We start from the raw sequence: 13,525 nt of genomic DNA, 5'->3' as shown, positions 1-13,525 counted from the left end.
GGGAGTGAACCATCAGAAGGAAGATCTTCCTCTCTGTCTCTCCTCCTCTCTGTATATCTGCCTTTCCAATTTAAAAAAAAAAAAGACTCTGTGATTACACACTCAGAAAAACCAGGATATCTTCCCCATGTCAAGTTGTGCAATTATCTACAAAAGTCCCTTTGCCATGTAAAGTAAAAATTCACAGGTTACCCTGAGCATTAGAGAGCATATTTTGGGGAGAAGCCTGACTTAACCTACATAATTAACTTTTACCATTAAGTCAAGGAAAGTGAGAGTGGCTTTGGTGAAAGTGGTGCTTTTTTTTTTTTTTTTTTTACATCTCCAATGCATCACAGTGGAAAATAAAACTGTCACTCTATAAGCCGTGCTAGCAGTTTAGCAGCCATTCCTTTAACATCATCAGTGCTAACCTCAAGCTAGAGAACAAAGCAAAGGCATCTAGGTAATCACTATGAAAATAGCTTTGACTTTGTATACCTCCTGAAAAGAGCTCTAGTCCTCCATCAGTCCACAGATCATATTTTGAAAACTATTAAGTGGGCCCGACACAATAGCATAGCAGTTAATGTCCTTGCCTTGAACACGCCAGGATCCCATATGGTCGCCGGTTCTAATCCTGGCAGCTCTACTTCCCATCCAATAAAAATAAATAAATCTTTTTTTTTTTTTTAAAAAAAAAAAAAAAGGTTCCTTTGCAGAAAACCTACTAGACCACATTATTTCAGTGACTGAATCCCTGGAAGAAATGGCATTGGAAGTGGGGCTCTTCAGCAGGGAGAGTGAGACTATCAGGTGCAGAAGCAAAGAGACAGAAAGTAAGTCTACTGCATCAGTGATCTTGAAGAAAAAAGCAACGTAGGAGTTGGATGATATTAGAGATGTGAATAGAGATATGGGTGGTTGATTAGATTCTGGCTTACATAAATTGTTATAGTGATATCATTTACAAATTGATAGGAAACCTTGGAGAAGGGAAGTAAGTTTTCAAAGGAAAAATAAATTTTAGACAGACGTGTGCAGTCTTGGAGTCCACCGCAGGGAAGGATCCAGGACACACAGGTTTCTGATTTTAACCACTTAAGGAAACCTGGGCTGAAGATAAGAAATTGTAAGCCATTAGCCTATAAGCAACGGAGGACATGGTAAAAATGTGTTGAAAGACAGACCCTCCTTTAAGTACTGTCATTTACTGTAAAGTACTAGTACTATTCTCCCCTTATAGAGAAGAGACTGAATGACTCTCCCAGGTAAGTGATACACTCGGGATCTGAACACTGGCGACTTGACTTCAGATCAGCTAAGCCTCTGAGATTCACAGAAAGCCCTAGAAACTGTCTTCTTCCCTCGTCCCCTGAAAAATCACTCCAGAATAGACCGCAGTGATCTCGGGGGCTTATTTCATACCCCAAGTGTGTTTATGACAGTGAGAGCATGGTTTGAATTTGACATTTCAGAGGAAAATTCTGAGTGATAATTTTGAATATGAGTGACTAAAGGGTCATGAGAAATGAGAAACTAGAGGAATACAAGATTAGCATGTTGGATAAGCTATTACGTAGAAATTGAAGTCACCTAGAGGGAAGCAGGACTTGGGATTATAGAATAGCCAGTGCACCAAGGGGTGAGTTTGTTGGACAGCCGCACAGGAGGATAGGTTACTAAATTAAAGAGAAACAAAAGCAGAATTAGAGGGACTTGGAAATGTGAAAAACTTGCCCTAACATTTCTCAAGTTGAAGATTCTTGGAGAAATTAAATTGAAATGTAACCTGATTGTCTGTTATACATCTATGACCTCTGCCATGCTCTTATGGTAATATCCCCCTTCTCATCTCGAAGGAAGGAATGAATGAAGGAAGGAAGGAAGGAAAGGGGAGGGAAGAAGGGAGGAGGGAAGGAAGGAAGGAAGGAAGGAAGGAAGGAAGATAGGTAGATTCATAACGTGCTTTCCCACATGAGTATGGCACTATGAATCAAGTCTGGTACTCACAGAGAAGCTGGAACAGCTGCTTGTGACATGTGCAAGAGTAAAGCCCTATCTATGGGAGTCTTGGGTAATCTGAGAACCTTTATAAGAGGTAAAAGTACAGACAAAAATAAATTAGAAAGATTGGAAGACTGGTAAGGAGATGTCCTGTATTAGAAGTTTTACTTCCTTATTTCGCCTTGATGCCTTCCAAGAGCAGAGTGGCAAATGCAGAGGTATGGACATATTTGCCCTGGCAACGGGCTCCGTAACAGAACCCAGGCCTGGGTTCAAGGCCGCTCTGGGTCCTGACTCCAGCTTTCTGCTAATGCGGAACCTGGGAGGCAGTAGGGATAGTTCAAGTGAATGGGTTCCTACCTCCTATATGGGAGAACCAAATCAAGTGTCTGGCCCCTGGCTGTCGGTACAGGGGCTATAGGCATTTCAGGGAGTAACCCCGTAGATGAAACATTTCTTTCTGTAGATCTCTCTGTCTCTGACCTGAAATAAGAAAAATAAATATTTTTTCAAAGATTAATTTATTTTAATTGGAAAGACAGCTCTACTTACAGAGACAGAGAAACCATTTGCTGGTTCACTTCCCAGCTGGCTGCCACAAAGACCAGAGCTGGGCCAATCTGAACCCAGGAGCTGCGAGCCAAGAACTTCTGCATCTGCCATGTGGGTGGAGGGTCCCAAGGCTTTGTGCTGCGAGCTAAGGAGTTGATTAGGGCTGTTAGGCTGGGCAGGAACAGGAACTGGGCTTGTGGCTAAAAACACTAGACTAATTGAACTCATTTGTATCCAATTTCCTGGCTAAATTAGGAGGGGGTCGGATAGTATATGAGAAGAGGTGAAGGAGAATAGAGACTTGGCAGAGACTTAATGCCATCACTGGTCTCCTGTGGGTGCTTCATCCCCCGACCCTCTCCCTCTCCATGTTACTGGCTCTGTTGGTCGCAGCAGCTTTGGACTGTCCTCTACTGCTTTCCAAGGCCACAAGCAAGGAGCTGGGTAGGAAATGGAGCAGTCATAACACACACCGGTGCCCATATGGGATCCCAGCACCTGCAAGGTAACAATTTAGCCGTTGAGTTAGTTGAGTTATTACATCGGGCCCAGCTGCTCCACTTCTGATCTAGTTCCCTCCCAAACCATTTGGACAGGCAGCAGCAAAAAATAACTGAAGTCCCTTGGTCCCTGAACCCACATGGGAGATTTGAATAAAGCTCTGGCTCCTGGCTATGGCCCAGCCCTGGATACTGTAGCCACTTGGGGAATGAAGAAGCAGATGGAAGATCTCCTTTTTTTCTCCCTCTCTCTGTAACTCCAACTTTCAGCTAAGTGTTTTTCTCAAAAAAAAAGGAAAGAAAATAGTAACTGTGCAAGATTAGAAATTCATGTAGGCTACAGCCTCCACACTCATGCTTTCTGTTTGGAAAGAAATCAGTAAATGGAAAAGATAGTTTTGAAAACTGAGCCAAGGAAGAGATATGAAGGGCCCAGTGTGATGACCTAGAGGCTAAATCCTTGCCTTGCATATGCCGATTTCACATAGATGCTAGTCTGTGTCTTGGCTGCTCCACTTCCCACCCAGCTCTCTGATTGTGGCCTGGGAAAGCATGGGCCAAGGCCTTGGGACTCTGCACCTGGGTGAGACTGGCTTAGCTCTAGCCCACTCAGTGGCCACTCAGGGAGTACATAGGCGGATAGAAATCTTTCTCTCTGTATCTCCTCTCTGTATATCTGACTTTTGAATAAAAAATAATAGTTAATTTTTTAAATAAAAAGAGATGTGGAATGAAAATTTTCACTTCTTACTGTAATTCTTTTCAGCCTAAACAATTTTTGCTTTCTTTCCCCAAATTTTTCAGTGGACATATTTCCCCATTGCTATTTTGTCCTGCTGCTGGTCCTCACAGGAACTTTTCCCATGAATTTTGTTTTGTTTTTGTTTTTGTTTTTTTCCTGGCTAGCCTCTGTAGCAGTTCACTGAAGTCTTTTATCATAGAGGTCCCTCCATCTTAAGAGTTTCTGTTTCATGAAGAAAGAGACTATTGATCTTCTGAAAGCAAGCCTGGGACAAGTCTTCCCTTTTAAGCCACTATGTGTCCTGCTGACCGCTTTTCCTTTGTATAGATCACACCCTCCATAACCCTAAAGAGGAAAGCCCAAAGTCCCACGCAGCCAATAGAGGCGGTTCAAAGTCTACCACTCTCTGCAGGTAATTCCCCAGTTTCCTTCCTCAGGCTCAGAAGTGATTTTTTTTTTTTTAAAACAATCTGGTGACCTATGAACTTAGAAAAAAAAAAAAAAAGGTATTCTGCCCAATACAGATGCATACCCATGACAATGCAACCAAGAGAAATCTGTGAGGAAGCCTCATTCTCCAATACAGAACGGAGGTATACATTGAGTATTCTCTAGAGCATGGTATTTCCAAAATCCATCCCTTCTCGCATAAACGTGGTGGAAGCCCCACGTCCATGAGTGAGTCGACTCTGCTGCAGGCTGTTTCATACTAGCCCACTGTCCCACGAGGACACTCTCACTCCACGCACGCGCCCAAATTCTGTGCTAGCCCATGGTCTGCATGCATGTCCTCACACTCCACTCAAGCACTGACCCCCCTCGTTGGTCCTCTGCTTCATAGGATACCCTCCTTACCCCACTAAGGCTGCGACCTTCCCATCCACTTGACACCTTGTGGACATTTATTCAAGTCAACTCCATCCAGTGAATTTAGGATTGAATTGTTCAGAAGAGAAAAAAGTGAAAGGAAAAAGAAAAGCTAAAAATCTTTCTTAAGTATTTTCTTTAAAAAAAAAAAAGAAAAGAGATTTATTTTTATTCAAAAGGCAGATTCATAAAGAGAAGGAGAGTTGGAAAGTAAGATCTTCCATTCACTGGCTAACTGCCCAAATGATTACAAAGGATAGAACTGAGCCAATAGAAAGCCAGATCCAGGAGCCAGGAGCTTCTTCCAGGTCTCCCATGCAGGTGCAAAGGTCCAAGATTTTGAATCATTCTTCATTACTTTTCTAGACTACAAGCAAGGAGCTGGATTGAAAGTGGAGCAGCTGGACTCAAACTGGCACCCATATGGAATACAGGTGCTTGGAGGTGGAAGATTAATCAGTTGAGCCATGACCTGTAGCACCAGCATCCCATATGGGTGCCAGTTCCAGTCCCAGCTTCTCTACTTAGGATCCAGCTCACCACTAATGACCTGAGAAAATCAGCAAAGGATGGCACAAGGCTTGGTTCCCTTCACCCATGTGGAAGACCTGGATAAATGTCCTGGCTTCAGCCTGGCCCAATCCTCACTATTGCCACTATTTGGGGAGTGAATTAGCACAAGGAAGATTATTTTCTCGGTCTCTCCCACTCTATATAACTCTGCCTTTCAACTAAATAAAATAAAAAAATAAAAAACAATTGCTTCTTCCTTTCTACGTATCTCCCCGCTTTAGATAATGACCTTTCTTTAGATAATGAACAGCATGTCTGTCTTTTTTTTTTCCAAGATCTAAAAAAATTATTTGAACACAGAGCTACAGAAAGAGATGGAAAGACAGAAAGAGGTTTTTCATTTGCTGGTTCATTCCCAATATGATGAAGTCAGGAGCTTCTTCCAGGTCTCTCACATAGGTTACAGGCATTCAATCATGTGGGCCATCCTCTGCTGATTTTTCCAGGGCATTAACACGAATCTGGATCCAAAGTGCAGCAGCCAGTACTTAAACGTGTGCCCTTATGGGATACCAGCACTACAGGTAGAAGATTAGCCTAAGAAGCCACTATGCCAGCCCCTTAACTCTTTTAATAAAAATAAATATTTTTTTAATCAAATGGAGTACATAGCCACAGAAATAAAAGTGAATCATTACAAAAGCTACCAATCAGGCCCGACACAATAGTTAAATGGCTAAGTCCTCACTTTGAAAGCACATATGGGCACCAGTTTGTGTCCTAGCTATTTCACTTCTCATCCAGCACCCTGCTTATGGCCTGAGAAAGCAGTGGAGGATGGTCCAAAGCCTTGGGACCAAATATCAACATGGGAGATGCAGAGAAGCTCCTGGCTCCTGGTTTCGGATTGGATCACTTCTAGCCATTGTCACCATTTGGGAAGTGAACCAATGAATGGAAGATTTTTCTCTGTCTCTCCTTCTCTTTGTAAATCTGATCTGCCTTTCCAAGAAAAATAAATAAATCTTAAAAAAAAAAAAGGCAATCTTTTTCAGAGAGGGGGTAGGCTTTTCTCATCTTTACACTGAAAGAAAACCTGTAACATGAGTTTTCCAACTTCGGTCAAGGGTTAAAAAGAAGAACTCAAAACTCACCAGTTAATTACGGCAGTTCCAGTTCTCAAAGAGTGTTTTCTGTTCCTAGATGCATACGGTATTTTAAAAAATACTTTAAAATGTATATTTATTTGGAAGATAGAAAGCAAGAAAAAGAACTGCTAGGCACTCTTTAACTCCCCTCAATATCTGTAACAGCCTGAACTAGACAAGCCAAAAACCAAGATATGGGAATACATTCCAGGATTTCCCACATGTGTGCTAGGGACCCAGGTACTTTAGACATCATATGCTGCCTTCCCAGCGTTTGCATTAGCCGGAAGCCGAGCCAGGACTGGAGTCAGGTACTCCCATATGGGATGTAGACACTCCAAGCAGCTGCTTATCCCTGTGCACCACAGTGCTAGCTAGCAGTCTTATCAAAGCAGTCCACAGCCAGGACCTGAGCCTTATAAATCAACACATCCACTCAGAGTTCATTAGTTCAGAGGAAATGGCTTATTTTGTTCCAGCTCACAATTCACTGAGGGCTGAATAAAACCAGTCAGAGATGAGACTCTGTTGAGCTGCTTTGTGTGGTTAGGCGATACACCTCACCAGACGGCCTCTGTGTTCTCAAAGTAGACTAGCCTCCAAACTTATTTTTGGTAAAGACTTATTTACTTTAATTGGAAAGGTAGATATACAGAGAGAAGGAAATACAGACAGAAAGATCCTTCCATCTGCTGTTTTACTCCACAAGCGGCTGCAATGGCCAGAGCTGAGCCAATTCGAAGCCAGGATCTTCTGGTGAAGAGGCCCACATCTTTGTGCCATCCTCAACTGCTTTCCCAGGCAAAAAAGCATGGAGTTGGAAGGGAAGTGAAGCAGCTGGGATGTTAACTGGTGCCTGTATGGGATCCCGGCACATGCAAGTCGAGGACTTTAGCCACTAGGCTATCATGCTGGGCATGATCCCAAACTTTCATTCAGGAAATACTTTAACCCAATAGGAATTAGAGTAAAACAGACACCTTGTATTAGCACAGGAACCAGGGGTTATAGTGAAGGAAGACTGTGAGGCTCATATGAGGACTGATCTGATGGGAGGAAGTTCTCAGGAGATGCTGGCTGAGAGGACCTAAGAGGAACCTTCATGCATCCAACTGCATGAGCCGGAACAAGTAAGAACGATGGATGGTGGAGCAGGTGGTGGAACTCCCAACCCCCAATAAATGCCCTAATTATCTGTTTCCTCTGAGCACCCATGAACTCTAAAAGGAATAAGCTATGAAAAAAGTAAAACATACTTCACAAAAGACCACACCTCTAAAGACAAATCAGGAGACACAAAAGCTGCTTCCCTGGTGACCAAAAGCAAAAGTCCCTGAAAGCTTATAGTGTGCAAAAAGTGAGCCAATAGTTGCACTCAATAAATTGATCCAGAGATGGATGGCACTGCCAGCGGATATAAGAGAAATGAATTACAGACCTCTAGGCAGCAGGCCAATCACTGTGTCCCAGGGGCCAGCACTGTGGTAAGGCAAATAGAATTGCTGCCTGTGATGCCAGTAACTCATATGGGAACCTGTTGGAGTACTGATGCTCCAATCCTGATACAGCTCCCTGCTAATGTGCCTGGGAAAGCTATGGAAGATGACCCAAGTGCCTGGGCCCCTGCATATGCATGGGAGACCAAGAAGAAGCTTCTAGCTTTTGGTTTCACCCTTGCCCAGCCTCAGCTGTTACGGCTACTTTGAAAGAGTTAGCTAGCAGATGGAAATTCTGTCTTTCTCTGTCTCTCTCTCTCTCTCTGTCTCTTGCTTTCTTGCTCTCTCTTTCCCCTCCCCATCCTTGTAACATTGCCTTCCCAAAGAAAATTTACACATAAAACTTAAAAAAGGAGGAGGAGGGAGCGTATCTGGCATGATTGGCTAAATCCTCATCTTGCATGCACCAGCATCCCATATGGGCACAGGTTCATGTCCCAGCTGCTCCACCTCCCATCCAGCTCCCTGCTTGTGGCCTGGGAAAGCAGTCGCAGATGGCCCAAAGCCTTAAGACCCTGCCCTTGCATGGGAGACCCAGAAGAAGCTCCTGGCTTCTGGCTTTGAATCAGCTCAGCTCCAGGCATTGCAGCCACTTGAGGGGTAAACCAGTGGATGGAAGATCTTTCTCTCTGATTCTTCTCTTTATAAATCTGCCTTTCCAATAAAATAAAATGAACCTTTAAAAAGACATTAAAGCAGGGCCTGGCAGCATGGCCTAGCGGCTAAAGTCCTCGCCTTAAACACACCAGGATCCCATATGGTCACTAGTTCTAATCCTGGCAGCTCCACTTCCCTTCCCATCCAGCTCCCTGCTTGTGGCCTGAGAAAGCAGTTGAGTATGGTCCAATGCTTTGGGACCCTGTACCCATGTGGAAGACCTGGAGGAGATTCCTGGTTCCTGGCTTCGGATCAGTGCAGCACTGGCTGTTGCGCTCACTTGGGGAGTGAATCATCGGACGGAAGATCTTCCTCTCTGTCTTTCCTCCTCTCTGTATATCTGACTTTGTAATAAAAATAAATAAATCTTTAAAAAAAGAAGACATTAAAGCTATTATAAATAAAAATATTATATACATGAGCAAGCCACAGAAGTTCAATTAAATGGGGGTCATACACAGTCACTCCAGTACAGTCATGATGTTCTGAGCACATCTGGGATACACTTCCACCTCAGCACCTTTGAACACGCATCTTCTCTGCTGTGCATGTTCTTCCTTTGGATATCCTAACTGCTGATTCCTTACCTGACCTCTGTCTCTCCTTCTCTCTGTATATCTGCCTTTCCAATAAAAATAAAATAAAAATCTTAAAAAAAAAAAGAATTTGCCCCCATGCCAGCATCTGCCAGCTGATGCTGTGGCAAAGTCCAACCAACCCAAACCTACTCTGACATGTACCAGCAGGTATAGTCTGCCCAGCCTGGCTTTCCCCCAATCCAGTTTATATACAGACCAACAGGTGTTATAGCCCTGCTCGGCCTGGTCTGCTCCCAATCTCAGCTCTTACACTCACCAGTGGAAGTAGTGGCCCAGCAGTGGAGCCCCCTGTAGTCCCTCTACTGGGTTCGCCCCTTCTCCCCCTGGGTCTCACGTGTGCTGGTTGGGCGCTGCAGCCCAGTCTGGCATGGTCTGCCTCACCTTGGCATTTGTCAATGGGTGCTGTAGCCTGGCCGGACCTGACCCACCCTCAGTACCAGCTTATGCTGGTGGGGAATACAGCCTAGCCAGCCCAGCCAGCCCAAAGGCCTGGTCCTAATGTGAACTGGTTAGTATTACAGCCTGATCTGGAATGATCCTCACTCCATTCTGGCTCTCAGATTCGCCAGCCGGTGATATGAATTAGCCCAGCCTGACTCGCTCCAGACCTGAGCCAAAGTATGCCTGTGGGTACCATTCCTTGACCATGGTCTGGTCTGCTACTTTTCTTGGTTCCTGCACACACCTGCAAGGACTGTGTCCCACCAGAGGAGTTCCCAAAGCCCCAGCATCAGAACCTCTCCCAATGCCAGATCTTGCATGCAATGGTGGGTCCATGCATCAGCCCTATTTAGTCCACTTCCTGTCCCAGCAGGAACAGTAGCCTTTCCTGATTGGCCCTCACCCATTCCGGTTCTTATTGTTGGGTGCTACAGCCCAGTCAAGCCTGGTCCACACCCAGACAGAGCCAACATGTGGCTCTGCAGGGGCAGTGACTTAGCCCAGCCCATCCTATACCCACCCTGGTTCTCACAAGTACCAGTAGGTGCTGGAGTGTAGCCCAGTCTGGCACACCCCAGACCCAGTCCACACCCATGCCAAAGGTCATTGCAGCCATGTCCAGACCAGATCGCAGCCCCTACTCCGGCCCCCGCGCTCACCAGTAAGAACCACAACCCGGCCAGGGTTGTGTCCTTAGCTCCCCAACCTAGCCTGATCCTAGCCAGATCTCGCACATGCCAGTGATTGCTCTGACCCATCTTGGCATAGCCTCTCCCCTGTCTTGGCTTTTGCCTTAGGATGCTGCAGCCTGGCCTGGCCCAGTTAGCCCACAGTCCTAACTCTCACTGGCAGGTGCTGGAACCTGGCCCTGCTCAATCTGCTCCCATTCCTGGCTCATGCAAACTGGTAGGTGTGACAGCTTAGCCTGGCATGACTTGCACTCCATCCTGGTTTCTGCACTTGCCAGTGGGTTAGTGTTTGCTTGGCCCTACCCCGTCCACCCCCTTCCAAAATCAACTCACATACTTGCCAATGGATAGATCTACCTTACCCAGCCTGTTCAACACCCACACCTGGACCACGTGCTCACCAGTGGGAGCTATAACCAACCAGAGGAGTTTCCCAAGTTCCTCCATTAATTCCACTTCCAGACCCAGATCTCACATACGCCAGCAGGTGCTAGACCCTTACCTGGCATGGCCTGCCCCATCTGTCCCAGCCTTTGCATGAGCTGGTGGATGTTGTGACCCAACCCACCTTACACCCTGTTTAAAGGTGCTCATGCAGGTGCTGCAGCCTGAACCTGCCTAGCCTGTTCCTAGCCCCAGTACCTGTGAGTGTTGGTGAATTCCATGGTCACACCTAGCTCAGCCCATCACCATCCCAACTCTTAAGCTAACCAGCAGGACTTGTAATTCCATAGGGTTGGGCCTACATATCTCCCACAGAATCTATCCCTGGATCTGGTTCTCTTGCGTGCTGGTTGGTGTCGTGTCCTACTGTCACCCGTCTGTCCCCTGATCTGACATTCACTGTCAGGTACTGGGATCTAGCCCTGCCAGATAGGCCCTCAGCCATAACTGGTGTGGCCTTGTGTGTGGTGGTTAGCAATGTTCCATGCTAACAAGCTCAGCTCAGGTCTCCCATGTAGGTTGGTGCATTGATCTAACCCATGAAGTTCTTCTGGTCTCACCCCTCCAAACCACCAGGTCTCAGTCCTCTCGCTTATCTGCAAGTACAGTGGCCTTGTCATTGGAAGTCCCTCAGGAGTTAGTCCTCACCTACAAGATACTCCCAGGATTGTCTCCCTTACTGCATATCCCCTTGCACCTTTGCCTAATCAATCCACAATTTTTTTTAAGTTTCATCTTATTTATTTATTTTTAAATATTTATTTATTTTTATTGGAAAGGCAGATAGACAAACAGCGAAGAGGAGAGACAGAGAGGGAGATCTTCTGTCTGATGGTTCACTCCCCAAGCAGTTGCAATGGCTGGAGCTGAGCCAATCTGAAGCCAGGAGCCAGGAGCTTCTTCTGAGTCTCCCATGCGGGTGCAGGCTCTCAAGGCTTTTGGACTGTCTTCAACTGCTTTCTCAGGCCACAAACAGGAAGCTGGATAGGAAGTGGGACTGCCAGGATTAGAACCGGCACCCATATGGGATCCCAGCACATTCAAGGCTATGCTATCGCGACAGGCCCCACTTTATTTTTTATTGAGAAGTCAGATAAAAACAGAGGGGGAGAGACAGAGAGGAAGATCTTCCATCCACTGATTCATTCCCCACATGGCTGCAATAAAGGGAGTGGAGCTGAGCCAAAGCCAGGAGCCCCAAGGCTTTGGGCTGTCCTTGACTGCTCTCCCAGACCACTAACAGGGAGCTGGATGGGCAGTGGTCTGCCGGGAGTAGAACCACTGCCCATATGGGATCCCAGCATGTGCAAGGAAAGGGTTTTTTTGTTTTTGTTTTTTTAGTAGCCAGTCTTTGTCTTATTTATTTATTTATTTAATAATCTTACATAGTTGATTAGGGCACGATGGGTCAAGGACTACAGGAAAGTGGGTATGACTATTGTTTCCACACTAATATAATCATTTTTCCCCTGTATATGGGGTCATAGGAGAAACAAAGGGAGAAGCCCCACCCAGCCTCCTACCCATCCCAGGTCCCTATTCTAGGGCATGCTCTGAGGGTCCTGCTCAAGCAGTTTTGATAGTTCAACCGTTTTGAATTGCTGCCCATCTTGCTGTTCTAATCACAATGAAATCTATCCAAGATGAAATCTATTGGCTGACATAGTCTCTTCATGGTTGGGGTTCTGAGATCAGCAGTTCAATAGGAAGAGATCTACAAAGAAACTTCGTCTGAGGCAAGGCAAGGATTTTAACTGCTAGGTTATTACACCAGGCTCCAATTCACAATTCCTGTGCCCAGGAGTTTATACGTTCTCCAGCCCAGCTTTTGGAAGCACAGTGGGTGGTGTGCTGGTCTGGTGTTCTGCCGCGCACCAGGGCACATACGCTGGCCTGGAGCCTTACCCCTCCACACATCCAAGACCCACTGAAGTCTCCAGGCCTGGTTCACCAGCACATGAGAGCAGCGTGCTGACCTGGGGATCTTCCCTACTCTCTCCTCACCTTACCCAGGACCAAGCACATGAGGAAATCCCCAGGTTCACTCCACCTGCCTAGAGGTGAGCTCCCAGGTCCCCACATGCCTACCGCTGCTATACTCTTTGTCCTTCCTGGCCCCAAGCCTTCATCCACAGGCTCTCAAGGGTTCCCCACCTCTTCCCCTTGGCTGGAGCACACAGGCACCTGAGAATGGCAGTGGGTCACTGCCTCCCGCCTCCCATACTAAAGGTTTAATGAGATTCTATTTCTTGAGTAGTACAGCATAATGCTCTATATGGATATAGGAAAGCGTAAAATACAGACAACTCTCCAGCAAATGTTAAGGAAGTTAGACAGAAAAATATCTTGAAGTTAAACAATATTGTAAAACCATCTATCCTCCTCTTACATCTATCCATTGCTTTCTCTTGTCTTACCGATCACACTGGACTACGGCTACAGGTGTAATCAGTTGTGCTGCTGTCTTCACCCTAGACCCCTCCACACCTTTGCTATAGGTGGCTGTCAGAGAGCCACCGTCATTGCATGAGAAGAGAATTTCAAACATGAGACAGAAAGCAGCAGCAAACATGCTAGTGAAACTTCAAATAAAATTACTTATTTGAAAGGTGGAATTATAGAGATAGATCTTACAGGCAAGAAATAGAGCTCTTTCATCTGTGGGTCCATTCCTCCAAATGACTGTAACAGCCAGGGCTGGGTTAGGATAGTTAAAGCCTGAACATGTAGTTCTCCCAAGTAGTTGCAGGTGCCCAAGTACCTGGGCCATCCTTTTTTGCTTTTGCAGAAACATAAGCAGAGAACCTATATCAGACATGGAGTAGCTGGGACTCAAACTGGTGCCCATTTCACAGTGCAGGCCGAACTAGGAAAATTTTTCTTTTAAATAT

This window comes from Ochotona curzoniae, unplaced genomic scaffold (assembly GCF_017591425.1).
Source record: "Ochotona curzoniae isolate NIBS_2020 unplaced genomic scaffold, NIBS_Ocur_1.0 patch58, whole genome shotgun sequence".
Taxonomy (NCBI): domain Eukaryota; kingdom Metazoa; phylum Chordata; class Mammalia; order Lagomorpha; family Ochotonidae; genus Ochotona; species Ochotona curzoniae.
Note: the sequence above shows the minus strand (reverse complement) of the source record.